This window comes from Ceratotherium simum, chromosome X, assembly GCF_057802395.1.
Source record: "Ceratotherium simum simum isolate JZ-2026a chromosome X, ASM5780239v1, whole genome shotgun sequence".
In the NCBI taxonomy this organism is placed as follows: Eukaryota; Metazoa; Chordata; class Mammalia; order Perissodactyla; family Rhinocerotidae; genus Ceratotherium; species Ceratotherium simum.
In genome coordinates this window covers 118,464,184-118,479,120 of record NC_141940.1, presented here as the reverse complement: position 1 = coordinate 118,479,120, position 14,937 = coordinate 118,464,184, and the positions used below count along the sequence as shown (strand labels likewise).

Genomic DNA, 14,937 nt, shown 5'->3' with positions numbered 1-14,937 from the left:
AATTTGAAAGAGATTAAGACACATGAATGATAACAGGAAAGTTCTAACATATATCTAACAGAGTTCCAGAAAGAAAGGCAAGAGGTAATGGTAGAGAAGAAATAATTGAAGGGATAATATATTAATTACCTTACTAAGGGTCTGCTAATCACATTTACCTTTGTTATCTCAATTATCAACATAGAAGGGTGAGATTAACTGTTATCCTCATTTTCAGCTGAGAAAAATGAGACTTTGAAAAGCTACATGACCCAGCACTGTCTTCCTCTTCCCTCCACAGTAGTATCTGTGCAAACTCCTGTTCCCCTGTGCTTGGTTCTACCCATTTCTCCATCCCACTGACATTGCTTTTTTTTGTGTGTGTGAGGAAGATCAGCCCTGAGCTAACATCTGATGCCAATCCTCCTCTTTTTTGCTGAGGAAGATTGGCCCTGGGCTAACATCCGTGCCCACCTTCCTCTACTTTATATGGGACGCCGCCACAGCATGGCTTGACAAGTGGTGCATCGGTGTGCGCCCGGGATCCAAACCTGTGAGCCCGGGATCCAAACCTGTGAACCCAGGGCCGCTGAAGCGGAGCACGTGCACCTAACCGCTGCGCCACCGGGCCGGACCCCCCACTGACATTGGTTTTTAGCCAGGTCACCAATGACTTCTGTGTGGTCAAATCCAGTGGGCTGTAGTTTGCCAATCCCTGCTCTATATTAATGCTACATCAGGCCCTCAACCTTGTCCACTGCCACAAATGAAGCTGTTTAATATAGAAGTTGAAGATTTGAGTGGAAAAACTTGCTGAGGGGAGAGGAGGCACTTGAGCGTCATTAACAAATATTGTAATCCCTTTTGTAGAAACCCCTCTCTTCTTAATGCTAACTTTTCTGCATATATACAGGCGAACAAATTCTTGATTCACCTCCTTTCCAGCATAAATAAAAGATATTTAACCAGCCTGCTTAAATCAAGATTTTATATTTTAAAGAAAGTGACATTTCCTACATATGATTGGAAGCATAACATTATAAATGTAACTAGCATTTAGACTATAAGGAATATCTTACTTCTGCCTCATTTTGACTTTATCAAAACTGTCGGAGAAGACTCCAGTAAGGGTAAGCAAGAGAAGTGGTGGATTGGGTCCAAATTTATTTCTTTCCATTTTACAAGATATGAATGAAAGTATGAGAAAGTGAGTTTCAGGGAATAACTGAAGCATAAAGATGAGAGCTTCCCAACCCTCAAAAGAAATAGGTTTATCCTTAGTACTACCCTCACAGCAGAACTCCCAGGGGAACTGAGATCTGCTAAAAAGTTATTGCATTTTGTAATAACGGAGAACCTGGCTATAAGCAGATCTTGATTTTCTCTTGTACTGGACTAGACAACAGTTGTTTAAAGATGGTGTAGGGAAGGCCAATCCCTTCCCACCTCTACGGCTGCCCTACTGTGTCACTGTCCCCAGCCTGCATATAGCAGTGACTGAAGCTTAAATATCTACATCCTACATTTCTCTCTGATCTTACCTATCTTCCTGTTATTCCTGAGAGAGTAAGTTCTATGATCCTTGTTCTAAAATAGGAAGGGCCCTCTCTGATTTTCTTTCTGAGGACTGCCTACTCTTATCAAAGAGGTCAAAGGCCTGTACACTGAAAACTATGAAACACTGCTGACAGAAATTGAAGAAGACACAAAGAAATGGAAAGATATTCTGTGCTCTTGGATTGGAAGAATTAACATAGTTAAAATGTCCATACTTCCTAAAGCAATCTACAGATTCAATGCAATCCCTAGCAAGTTCCGATGACATTTTTCACAGAAATAGAACAAAGAATCCTAAAATTCATATGGAACAACAAAAGACCCCGAATAGCCAAAGCAATCCTGAGAAAAAAGAACAAACCTGGAGGTATCGCACTTTCTGGTTTCAAAATATACTACAAAGCGGGGCCGGCCCGGTGGCGCAAGCGGTTAAGTGCGTGCGCTCCGCTGCGGCGGCCCGGGGTTCGCTGGTTCAGATCCCGGGCGCGCACCGACGCACTGCTTGGCAAGCCATGCTGTGGCGGCGTCCCATATAAAGTGGAGGAAGATGGGCACAGATGTTAGCCCAGGGCCATCTTCCTCAGCAAAAAAAGAGGAGGATTGGCGGATGTTAGCACAGGGCTGATCTCCTCACAAAAAAAAAAAAAAAATACTACAAAGCTATAGTAGTCAAAACAGCACAGTACTGGCACAAAAACAGACACACAGATCCATGGAACAGAATCGAGAGCCCAGAAATACACACATCTATGGACAGCTAATTTTTGACAAGAGAGCCAAGAACATACAATGGAGAAAGGAAAGTCTCTTCAATAAATGGTGTTGGGAAAACTGGACAGCCACATGCAAATGAATGAAAGTAGACCATTATCTTACACCATACACAAAAATTAATTCAAAATGGATTAAAGACTTGAATGTAAGACTTGAAACCATGGAACTTCTAGAAGAAAACATAGGCAGTACACTCTTCGACATTGGCCTTAGCAGCATATTTTCAAGTACCATGTCTGACCGGGCAAGGGAAACAATAGAAAAAATAAACAAATGGGACTACATCAAACTAAAAAGCTTCTGCACAGCAAAGGAAACCATCAACAGAGTGAAAAGACAACCTAACAATTGGGAGAAGATATTTGCAAACCATATATCTGATAAGGGGTTAATAGACAAAATATATAAAGAACTCATACATCTCAACAACAAAAAAACTGATAAGCCAATTAAAAAATGAGCAAAAGATCTGAACTGACATTTCTCCAAAGAAGATATACAGATGGCCAACAGACACATGAAAAGAGGCTCAACATCACTAACTATCAGGGAAATGCAAATCAAAACTATAATGAGATATCACCTCACTCCCGTCAGAATGGCTATAATTAACAAGACAGGAAATAGCAAGTATTGGAGAGGATGTGGAGAGAAGGGAATTCTCATACACTGCTGGTGGGAGTGCAAACTGGTGCAGCCTCTATGGAAAACAGTATGGAGATTCCTCAAAAAATTAAGAATAGAACTACCATACAATCCAGTTATTCCACTGCTGGGTATTTATCCAAAGAACAAGAAAACATGAATGCCTAAAGATACATGCACCCCTATGTTCATTGCAGCATTATTCACAATAGCCAAGAATTGGAAGCAACCTAGGTGCCCATCAAGGGATGAATGGATAAAGAAGATCTGGTATACATACACAATGGAATATTCCGCAGCCTAAAAAACGATGAAATCTAGCCATTTGTGACAATATGGATGGACCTTGAGGGTATTATGCTAAGTGAAATAAGTCAAAGGGAGAAAGTCAAATATCCTATACTCACTCATAAATAGAAAATAAAAACAACAACAACCAATCACATAGAGACAGAGATTAGATTGGTGGTTACCAGAGGGGAAGGGGGAAGGGAGGAGGGCGAAAGGGGTGATTAGGCACATGTGTATGGTGATGGATTGTAATTAGTCTTTGGGTAGTGAACATGATGTAATCTACACAGAAATCGAAATATAATGATGTACACCTGTAATTTATATAATGTTATAAACCAATGTTACTGCAATAAAAATAAATAAATAATAAAAGAAAACATTTTTTAATGGTAAGTTGGCTATTTGGAATTCAGACCACTTGTTACAGGGCAACAATATTGTAATTGATGGTTACGGGTCAAACCAATTACAGAAGTATCTTGAACCTATACTGTGTATAGAGTATGGCATAATTCTAGCAACTGGGAAGTTTGTGGAACAGGGAGAAAGTGGAAGAGGAAGAGAATTCTGCCTTATTCCTGGAGGAGGTAATTCCTAGAGAAATTTTCACTATTGGTACAGCTTGTTGTTGGCCTCTTGTTAACTTCTCCTTCTGCATCTTTCCTGGCTTCTGCTTCCTGACCTGCTGAATCCTGCTATCCTAAGTTCTAGTTTGTGGAGTAATGAGCTAGACTTTTCCTGTTTCCCAATGTGCTATGATTCAGAATTCTTTCCTTCCACTTCCTTATACTCTAATCAAAACATTCATGCCCTCAATGCATTGAATCTCATGCATTTTCAGGGATAGAGGCAGAGGGAATAAATTAGCTTGTATGGAGAGTCTAATATATTTAGAGAACTTTAATGAACATTATCTCATTAATCCTCACAACCACTCTATAAGAATGGCACTTTTGAACCCAATTTAAAGATGGGGAGACTAAGGTTCAGAGAACTGACCTCACTTGGTTTATGAGTTACCTATTGCTATGTAATAAAGATTTTACCTAATATTTAGTGACTTAAAACAATACACATTTATTATCTCACAGTTTCTGTGGGTCAGGAATCCTGGTGCAGCTTAACTGGGTCCTCTACTTCAGGGTCTCTCACAGGCTGCAATTAAGGCATTGGCTGGGTTGTAATCATCCTATAACTCAACTAGGGAAGGATGTAGTCTAAGCTTTTGTGGTTGTTTGCAGGATTGAGTTCCTCATGGGTTACTGGACTGATGGCCTCAGTTCCTGGCTGTCTTTTGGGTGGAGGCTGCCCTCAGTTCCTTAAGACATAGGCCTCTCCAATGTGGCAGCTTGCTTCATCAAAACATGCAAGCTGAGAAGGTGATACAGAGAATCAAATAGCAAGACAGAAGTCACAATCTCCTGTAACCTAATTATGTAAGTGACATCCCATCAACTTTGCTGCATCCTATTTGTTAAGAAGCAAGTCATTATGTTCAGCCCACACTCAAGGGAAAGGGATTACATAAGGATGTGAATACCAGCAGGTGGGGATCATTGGGACCATCTTGGAGTCTACCTGCCACACTTGCACAAGACCCTACAGCTGGTACCTCTAGGTGATAATCTGATTGAGCTATCTCACATTGATGAAGAGTAACAAATATCTTGCAGTGTTTCTAGATGTCCCACTCAATGTGCTATCTCAATGGGATATAAGTTTTGACAGTAAGAATGGGACCCGGTTCTGGAGAACTCTGGTGTCCATGGAGATGAGCTGAAATTCCCTGTGGTGTGAATTATGGAGTCAGGGGTGGTAGAGCCGGGCATGGCCTGGTGCAGGTGGTGGTGGAGGAAAGGAGGAGCTATGTGTAGCAGGCAGAGCAGAGGGAGGCAGGGAAGTCAGTCATGGATTATTGCAGCAAATATCTAAGACTTGCAGCATGCTTTAGAATCTAGTAAAGTGATTTTACTTACTACCACAATTGATCATTGCATAAAAAATCACTAACTGTATAAGGTTCTTAATCAGGTAAGTGAAAGTGTCACAAGAGTACTCCAGAGCATTATGGAGGTAGCAACTCCAGAAAGCAATAGGGTAGTGTGAAGATCTGTTTTAACTATGAGGAAACTGAGAGCCAGAGAGCTTACTCAAGAAATGATAGAATTTGATGACAGAGCTAGTAAAACTGTGTTCTGATGTGATGACTAAAGTACTTTGCCCTACATGCAAATAAATAAATAATTAAATATAATCAAGCTTCCCTCCTTCCATCTATGAGCAGAGGAAGTAGGTTTGGCTAAATAAGGAGATTGATGGCAGGGAAGGTGGAAGCCTTACTACCAAGGGTATGAACCTGGCTGCTGATGAAGGGCTTCCATTAATCCACAGATGCCCATGGCCACTGCTGAACTGATAAGGATCTGAGCAGAGACTGGGGGCCTGTCCCATCTGACTGTCACTGTGCAGGTTCAGAGCCACAGCAACTCCTCCCTGTATCCCTCTCTGGGATCCATACGGGCTTCTATGGTCCACTCACAGCCCCTGGTTGTGAGTGCCACACCTGCATGTGTTTAGTTCCATCCCTCTTCCAAGGTCATAGGATGACTATGAGGTGAAGCTGAGATTTGAACCCAGGTCTCGTGATTCCAAGTGGTTAGCTCTTTCCTCTACACTAAACAGTTGATCGAGCATTGGGAAAAGGCAGATGTGCAATGACCTGAATATGGGAGTTCAGAAGTACAAGGCTCATAGGCTAGAAGCAGTGGGCCAGAATAAGGAAAAGAAGAAAGTGTCTGGAGTGTAAAAATAATAATGATGAACATTTGTTGAGTGTTTTTTGTATTCTGGGCATCCTGCTAAGCACCTGATATGCATTTTCTCATTTAATCCTTTCAACAACCTTGTAGGGCACATTCTGTTATTGCTATTTTACAGATGAGAAATCTGAGACTCAGATAGATTAAAAAGTCTTGCTTAAGGTCCAGAGCTGATAAGTGATAGAGTTTGGATTCAAATCTGGTTATTTTGTCTTCACTAATACATATACTACTGTTGAGCCCGAGTTACCTCCGGAGTCTCATCTCCCACCAGAACTTGACTCATAGAAAACCCCTGGGAAACCAGCCCACCTACCTTCCTGCAAGTTCTCTGCTTTGAGTTCATTATAAGGCTAATGAAATGTTAAGCATAACATCATATCAGTGTCCAATTGGAATTTGCACCTTAGACAATAAAATGTGGAACTAAAATCTTCTACATTACAGGTTATATACTTGGGGAATGTTGGGGAGCATAATTTCCAAAGGAAGAGGTTTTAGCTAAATGATTTATTAAGCTGGATCTTTCTTGGTCCAATGGAAGCTTTATCTGTTGCTTGGCAACTGGTTTTTGAGATGGTGCAACTTGATCCAACTGACAAGCTGAAAAAAAAAAAAAAAAAAAAAAGAACGCCAAAGCAACTTGTTTATCACATAAATTCATTCTCCAATAACTGAATCTAGATTCTGGATCATTTGTCCTCCAGTAACTTCTGTATCTATATACTAAAATTACTAGTTCCCTTGGTAATATCTATACCTATGGTTTGTAGCAAAATGCTAGCATAACATCCATGATGTTCTCTTTGCAAATAAATGTCGTGAGCTTTTTCAAAGCCCTGGGTAAGTGTGGTTTCTCTTCGGGGAATATAAATCTTAAATTGTCTACCCTGACAAAAATAGGAAGAAGTTCACAGATGATGGGGGGACATCCAGATTCTCAGGGACCTTTCATTCATGTCCACCTTGAATCAGATACAATTTCAGTTGGTTTTTCTGAGAACTGCTACATCTGAAAACAGTAAGGACAAAACTTTTCTTCTCTTCTCACCATGTACCTGTCCTACCTGCCCTCTAAATGTACCTAGGGGAAGTCCAGGTATTCCAATAAGGCTGGGCAGCATGCAAAAGTTTTATTTACAAAGAGCTCCAGTGGTAGTAGATCTGAGGCATGGCAAGTCAGGTCTGAGGGTCACACCCTTCTAACAATATCTTGGGCTTTCATACCATCTTCTGCCCAAGATTTAAGAGCTTCTAAGTAGTAGATCCAAGATTTGAACCCAGGTTCATGAACTCAGGATCATACTGTTTCCACTTTACAATGATAGAACCTCCTCTTCCTCAACTGTCAAGGACACTACTGCCATTATTTTTTTGGCTTAAAACAACAGAAATTTATTTTCTCACAGTTCTGGAGGCTAGAAGTCTGAATCAAGATGTCATCAGGGCCATCCTTTGGCCAGAATTCTTTGCCTCTTCCTAGCTTCTGGTGGTTTTCCTGCAATCTAAGGACATTACTGTCATTTTGATGGAGAGTTTTATACCCTGGAATCACCTCTGCTGTCATGTGGGAAATCATGGTGCTGGCTCTATACAACAATCCAAAGAGTGTTGCTATGAAGCTCATGCTTGGACTCAACCTATTAATGCAGTTGATGGCATGACACCAACCTTCAGCTTTATGAATGCTAAAGGAAGAGGAACATCCAGTGAGCACTTATATTCATTATCATTACAATGCTGTGTGTGCATTCACTACCATGGATGTATGTGTGTGCGTGTTTGTGTAATTGTGAAATTAGCAAACACGATTATGACTTTTTATTACGAACCACAAAAAATCATCATGATTATGGAATTAACTGTTTCCATCAATATTTTGTGGGGGGGTGTCATCATGTTAAACAATTAAATACGTACAGTATATTAGGCCTGGAGTTGGTTAATTCATCCATTTAAATGCTCTCATACAAAAATTCAAAATGATATATGCACATGGATAATTATTGCAGCATTATTTTAATAGCAAAAGACTAGAAACAATCCAAATGCCCATCAATAGAAGACCAGTTGAATAAACCAGGGTAAATCCACACAATGGAGCACTATGCAGCTGTATAAGGAATGAGGACAAACTCTATATACAGAAATGGAATGATCTGCAGGCTAAATTGTTAAGTGAAAAAAGCAAGGTACAGAAGAGGATTATAGTATCCTAACTTTTATGTAATAAAGGTGGGGATATGAATCTGTATGTCCATATTTACTTATATTTAAAAAAGAAAAATAAACTAAATTAAAAAAATGGTTACCTATGGGGGAAGGAGGACACAGGATGAGAAGACAGAAGTAAAGGAAGAATTCTGTGAATGTACCTTGTTACTCAGTTTGTTTTGGAACCATGTAATGTTTTACATAATTAAAAAACAAAATTAAGTAAAAAAAAATTAATTGAAAACAAATTGAAACAAATAAACCTAATTATACATCAAGATGATGTCATAAGCGTATAGAAAAAAGAATAACCTCAAATGACTTTAAAACACAGTGTACTCATGGGCCGGCCCGGTGGCGCAAGCGGTTAAGTGCGCGCGCTCCGCTGCGGCGGCCCGGGGTTCGCTGGTTCAGATCCCCGGCGCGCACCGACGCACTGCTTGGCAAGCCATGCTGTGGCGGCGTCCCATATAAAGTGGAGGAAGATGGGCACAGATGTTAGCCCAGGGCCGTCTTCCACAGCAAAAAAAGAGGAGGATTGGCGGATGTTAGCACAGGGCTGATCTCCTCAAAAAAAAAAAAAAAAAACAAAACACAGTGTATTCACTGCGTCTCTAGTGGGATAACTTCCGAGGACAGAAAGAACCACAAAGAAATGTTAAACTGTATTAGTGGCTTTATTGTAGTAGTAACATTAATATTGGTGTTTTGTAATTTTTAGACATATGTTTAGATAAAGCAAATAAGTAATTATGTTCCTATTATCAGAAATCAAGATTTTCTGTTTGTGAAGATGTGGAGAAAAGGGAACCCTTGTACACTGCTGGTGGAAGTGTAAATTAGTAAGCCATTATGGAAAACTGTACGTGCGTTCCTCAAAAAATTTAAAATGGAACTATTATATGATCCAGCAATTCCACATCTAGGTCCTTGGGCAGATGAGTCAATGAAGAAAATGTGGTATGTATATATATACAATGAAATATTATTCAGCCTTAAGAAGGAAATCTTGCCATCTGTGACAACATGGATGAACTTGGAGGACATTATGCTAAGTGAAATATGCAAGACATAGAAAAAGAAATTCTACGTGATCTCTCTTATATGTAGAATCTAAAATAGTCAAACTCATAGAAGCAGAGAGTAGAATGGTGGGTGCAAGGAGTGGGGGGAGGGGCAAATGGAGTGATATTGGTCAAAGGGTACAAAGTTTCAATTACGTAAGATGAATATGTTCTAGAGATCTAATGTACAGCATGGTGACAATAGTTAATACTGTATTATAGACTTGAAATTTGCTAAGAAGATATATCATATTAAATCTTCTCATCACATACACAAATGGTAATTACATAGAGGTGATGGATATGTTAATTAGCTTGATTGTGGTGACCTGTACACAATGTGTACATATATCAAAACATCAAGTTGTATACCTTAAATATAAACAATTTTATATGTCAAAGACATCTCACTAAAGCTGTTAAAAATAAAGAAATCAAGATTTTCAGTGTGAAAGAAAAGAGATACAAGTATAAAATCAAAGCAAAAACCTTATAGTCTTAGATGTGAATAGGAAAATATAATATGAACTTATTGCTTTTTTCATCATAAAATGTTTTCCCCAAATATGCTCACTGCAAAGTTCTTTAATTAATGAAAATCTGGTAGCAATAAGCTCTTTTACTGCCCAGTTTATGTTATAAAAATACAATTCCCTGATTAAAAGACCCAAGGCTCCTTGGAGAACTGACAGATTCTATGTCCGGAGCAGGACTTGGGAAAGATGAACCTGGAACTCTCTTTGTGCCAGAAGGCAGGGGATGCTATAGAAGACTATGCTGACTATGTCAAAAGGATAATGAGAGCCCAAAAATTTATTGTTTCTGTAGGTTGCACATCTTGCTGAAAATTGATAAAGTGTCTGAGTCAAGCTTTTATTCTGACTTTCCTGTATGAATGGTATGTGAGGGTGAATAATAGTTCATGAAGGGAAGTTCCTCTTCATAGGACAATTCTAGATAATAAATATAGAACAAAATTAGAAAATCATTATTTTTCAACCATTAAAGAAATAATGAACGTAGCCGTGACCATTAATAAATACCAAACCATTGGGTGAAAAGTTGATAACTTCAAATGGATGGATTAGGCTGAGGGCCCATGAACACAATGATCACTCTCCCATCAATAAAAAAAGAAGAATCATACATTAGGTGCCTCATCACGAGATACAATAGGATGTTCACAGCACTACCTTTGAGTTATTTTCGCTGAAAACAATTGAACCTGAACTGAATTGAGCCTCAAGGTCTGTCTACTAGTGTATGGAAAATACTGGGGAAGAGAGGAACAAGTTAAATGATACCACAAGGAAGAATCATCAAAATCCCAACCATGCTGTATTCTTCAAGACAAATAAACAAGTTTATCCAACAAATTTGTATCATGAGAGCTAAAAAATAAAAAGGAGGAAGCTCAGTAATAGAATTAGTAGAGACTTAAGAGCCATAATCAAATGCAATGAGCAGACCTTGTAAATCCTGATTCAAACAAATTAACTCAAAAGTGACATTTTGAGACAAATTTGTATGTAGACTAATTGTGAGATGATATTAAGGAATTGTTGTTAATTTTGTTAGGTGGGTTAATGGCATGGTGGTTAGGTTACAAATAATGCGCTTATCAGATAGACACACAAACTGAAATATTTACAGTGGAATGACATGATGTCTAGCATTTGGTTTAAGATGCTCCAGCAAAAAGAAAAAAGTGTGTGCGTGTGTGTGTTTGAATAAACGAAACAGATGGCAAAATGTTGATTCTTTGTTGAATCTGAGGGATGAGCACATGAGAGTTTATTATATATATTTTCCTTTTGTGGATGCTTGAAGGTGTCCCTTATCACAAGTTTTCAAAAATTACCCGAAACTCAAATCAATTATTTTGCATTATTTTTTTCAATGATGTAAACACTTTTTATATCAGTAAAAGCATGGTGATTTTATAATGGCATAAAAGTTTAAGGTTACATATGTGTAATACAAGAAAAGTATATTTGATGCTTGAAGTTGCCATGGCTTTATTTACTGCAATAAAAATCCTAAGCTAATTTTTCCTTTGATTTTGCAACAGGAAAAGGCTGGATTGACAGCTTTTGATTTTATTTTCCTCAAACAGAAGATAAGAGGCAAGATATAAACAAGGATCCCCTTTTAATGTTCTGCAATTCTTGACCTCCTTCTATTTCAGTAAGTAAAACCTGGTTTGATTGTCAGTTTAATGTTTTATTTAAAGTCAGATTGCGGTTTGTAATAAATAAATTCTAGAAAGGTGTGGGTAACAGGCATTGCATTTTGGGCAAATCTAGCTGTTAAAAGTAATTATCAGAGAAAGCGAAATATTTCTTTGGTGTTCGCATAATTTCATTATTTATATCATTTGCTTTTAAGTAAATATCTTGCTTTATTTTTATATATCCTATTTATCATGGCCTATACTTCTCCATCTTTTCCTCTTCACCCTCTTTTCCTGGCTCATATCTTAAGGCTTGGTTGAAATGTTACTTCTTCCATGACTCTCCTGATTATTAATGATGATGCTGTTCATTTAGTGCTCACTAATAGGGCCAAGTGTGTTATAATGTCTTTACATATAAAAACTCATCCAGTCCTCAGTACAAACTTACAAGATAGGTGCTATTTTGTACCTACTTGCAAGCCGAGGCCCAGAGAGCTTGAATCACTTGCCCAAATAACAAGATGTAGAAGATGCAAAGTCAGGTTATACTGAGGGATGGCCAGTAGGGTGACCAATGCCCCCGCTTGCCTGGGACTGAGGACTTCTCAGGAAGCTGAACACTTAGTTGTAAAACTGGGACAGTCTTGGGCAAACCAGGGTAGTTGGTTGCCCTAGAGTAGACGTTCTCCTGCAGTGAAGCCAAGATATTTGTCCCTACCATAGATTGTTTCTCTCTACCTGGGACTAGGAGGAAGGGGGAAGAGTTGAAGAGTTGAAGTCAGAGGTCAGCTTTTGCTGTTTTTTTGCTGGGTTCCTAGAAACTGGGGAGAGGATTGACTTGTGGATCTTGCTTTATACACCAGAAGTGTGTTTGACAAATCTAAGTAAATTGCATGCTTGTAGGCTACACCTTATTTTAAATGTAGTCAGGTCTTTAAAGAAGAGAAGGCTCTGATTTGAATCCACACTTACATAAATGTCATTTACGTCAAATGTCCTATATTGACCTACCTCCATTTCCCTCTCATAAAAAGGCACCAACAGAGTAGGGAATGAGGTACGGAGAAGATAAATAATTACTAAATTCAGTGTGAAATGAAATCATCCTTGCCTACAAGTGATGATAGTCATTCATGAGCAAAACACTGTCATCAACTTCCTTAGTCACGAACCTTACCCCAAAAGGTATCTTCTAGTTCGTGAGAACAGGCTATTTTATTTTGCATCCTATATCTTTACAACAATTCTACAACCTATTTCAGAATTTAACGATATGATAATTCAGTGTTTCAATAGACTGCACAATATGGTCAAATAACTCCAATGGCCAAGGACCTACCCCTTTATTTCTTAAAATCAATTTGTAAGTGTAATTAAAACATGGGAGGAATTGTGTACCTGACACCATTTCACATCCCCTTCTGAAAGGATGCCATTAATTGCCCATATCCTTTTATCTGTCTGAGTCCTATTTATTACAGGGATGTCCTCAGGGTGAACCTTGGGGATTGCTTTCCTGAAACATTAGGAAGATTTAAAATCTTCAGTGGTCAATGTGTTAGGAACTGTTTTATGATTTGGTCATTTAGGATGACACATGTCAGCTCCTTGACCCCAGGAGATAGCTTGAATGTCAGAATGAGCGTCCAGATAGTTTATTCAATTGCATCAGCCTTTGAGGTACTGTTTTTGAGAATGGAGCCAACTTCATGAATGACTGTTATAAAGATAGAGGTGAAATTTGTCTACCCTATGTGTCCACAAGTGTGCCCTCTGGTCAGAAGACAGAATGTCGTCCTTTGGTCTGCTGACATTTGTAATTCACTCTACATAATGTTAAAAAATCATTATAATTTTTATTATGTATTTTCAAAATATTCTCACTTATAAAATATGGACAAGCCAAAGGAAGAAAATTTTAAGTCAGCCATTATCCCATCCTCTGGTTGACATTTTATTAGTAATCATTTGTGTTTTTTCTCTTTGAAGAGAGACAAATTTATTTTTACCAAAAAGAAGATATACTTCAATAAATAGTTCAAAAATTAAGAATAAATAAACAGGATGCAAATCAACATAGTATATCATAACTTTCTTCAAAAATGTTTATATATTGAAATCTTTTTCCCATGCTATTAAATATTTAACCTATAGTGTTATTTTTAATGACTGTATAGAATTTTGTTGTATGGATATGACAATTTATATAATCCTATTCACTAATGTTGGAAATTAGGTTTTTTCCCCGTTCTTTAAGCACTGCAGGATGAACTTTTTTGTGGCCAAATATATGCACATATTCATGATTATTTCATTGGACAAATTTCTTGAAAGTGGAATTCTTGGATTGAAAGGCACTGGATGTGTATGCGTATTATTCCAGCATAATTATTCATAGCACCCCAATTCTCTCCCCAAATTGTCCCAATTTAGATGGTCACGATATGAATGTTAGAGAAATGCTTTTGGAGCTTTAGAAATGAGCATGAAAAGTACTTAGAGCTCACTAGGTGGAAGATGAATAAGGAGCAATGAAATCATCATTATCCACACAAGATACCACTTGAAAATTCTAGTTTCCAAGGGAAAATCAAGAAATGCTTGAAGTGGGTGAACCATAACAGTGGGGCCTATCACTATGGTACTTCAAGCTAGATTTATCAAAGGGCTGAAAATTTTTTGACTTGGAGGTACCTTGGGTCCCTGATTGCTGGAAATTCATAGGGTATCCCGAGAAGTGGCAAAACTGTTGTTAGTCAGGTCATAGCTTACCAAGAAGGGTAGTCCTAAAGGAACTGAGTTCCTCCAGCAGGGTGAGCTAGCTTGAGAACCTGAAAACAGAGGAGGGGGTTCTGGGCTCGGCTGCCTACTTGCAGATTTTCCTCAAGTCCAATACTGTTACTTATTTCATGTACACCAGCATTACTTTCTCAAAGATACATATACTCTTCTTTTGAATTTCCAAGGATACAATTCTGGACACATAGTAATTACCTATTAAATACCATGTATCATGAATAAAGGGGATAATGAATACTGTGATAGAATGTATAAGACATGAAATTTGGCATCTAAATTTTTAATTTCAGGCTTTTTGTCACTAACTTTATTATTTTTTTCAAAGCTAATTATTTACTGCCCCCTACGTCTGTTTCTTCTTCTACAGAATGTTTTGAGCAGAGCTTGAAGGAATGCATTGCTAAAGCCCTGGAATTTCTAGGAAGGTCTAATTACTCCCACATTGCTTTGCAGTTACAATGTATCTCTTTTATTTGGAGGAGGAGTAGGTTTTCATGAAGAAGCAGGTGGCAAGCAGAATTCTTCATCTTTACTGATGAGAAAGACATTTCTAAACAGTTATGGTAGATAACTCAGCAGTGAAATCTCTCTAGTTAACTACCCAACCATCTGCCAT

General features: G+C 38.3%; 1 long non-coding RNA gene across 1 annotated transcript in view; it reads left to right on the top strand.

Annotated features, from left to right (window-relative positions):
• Nucleotides 1-14,937, top strand: part of LOC147912014 (uncharacterized) — a 94,198-nt gene that overhangs the window by 21,552 nt on the left and 57,709 nt on the right. Inside the window, exon 2 of the long non-coding RNA XR_015550600.1 lies at nucleotides 11,418-11,533. This is a non-coding gene — a long non-coding RNA (uncharacterized LOC147912014). The remainder of the gene's footprint in view (nucleotides 1-11,417; nucleotides 11,534-14,937) is intronic.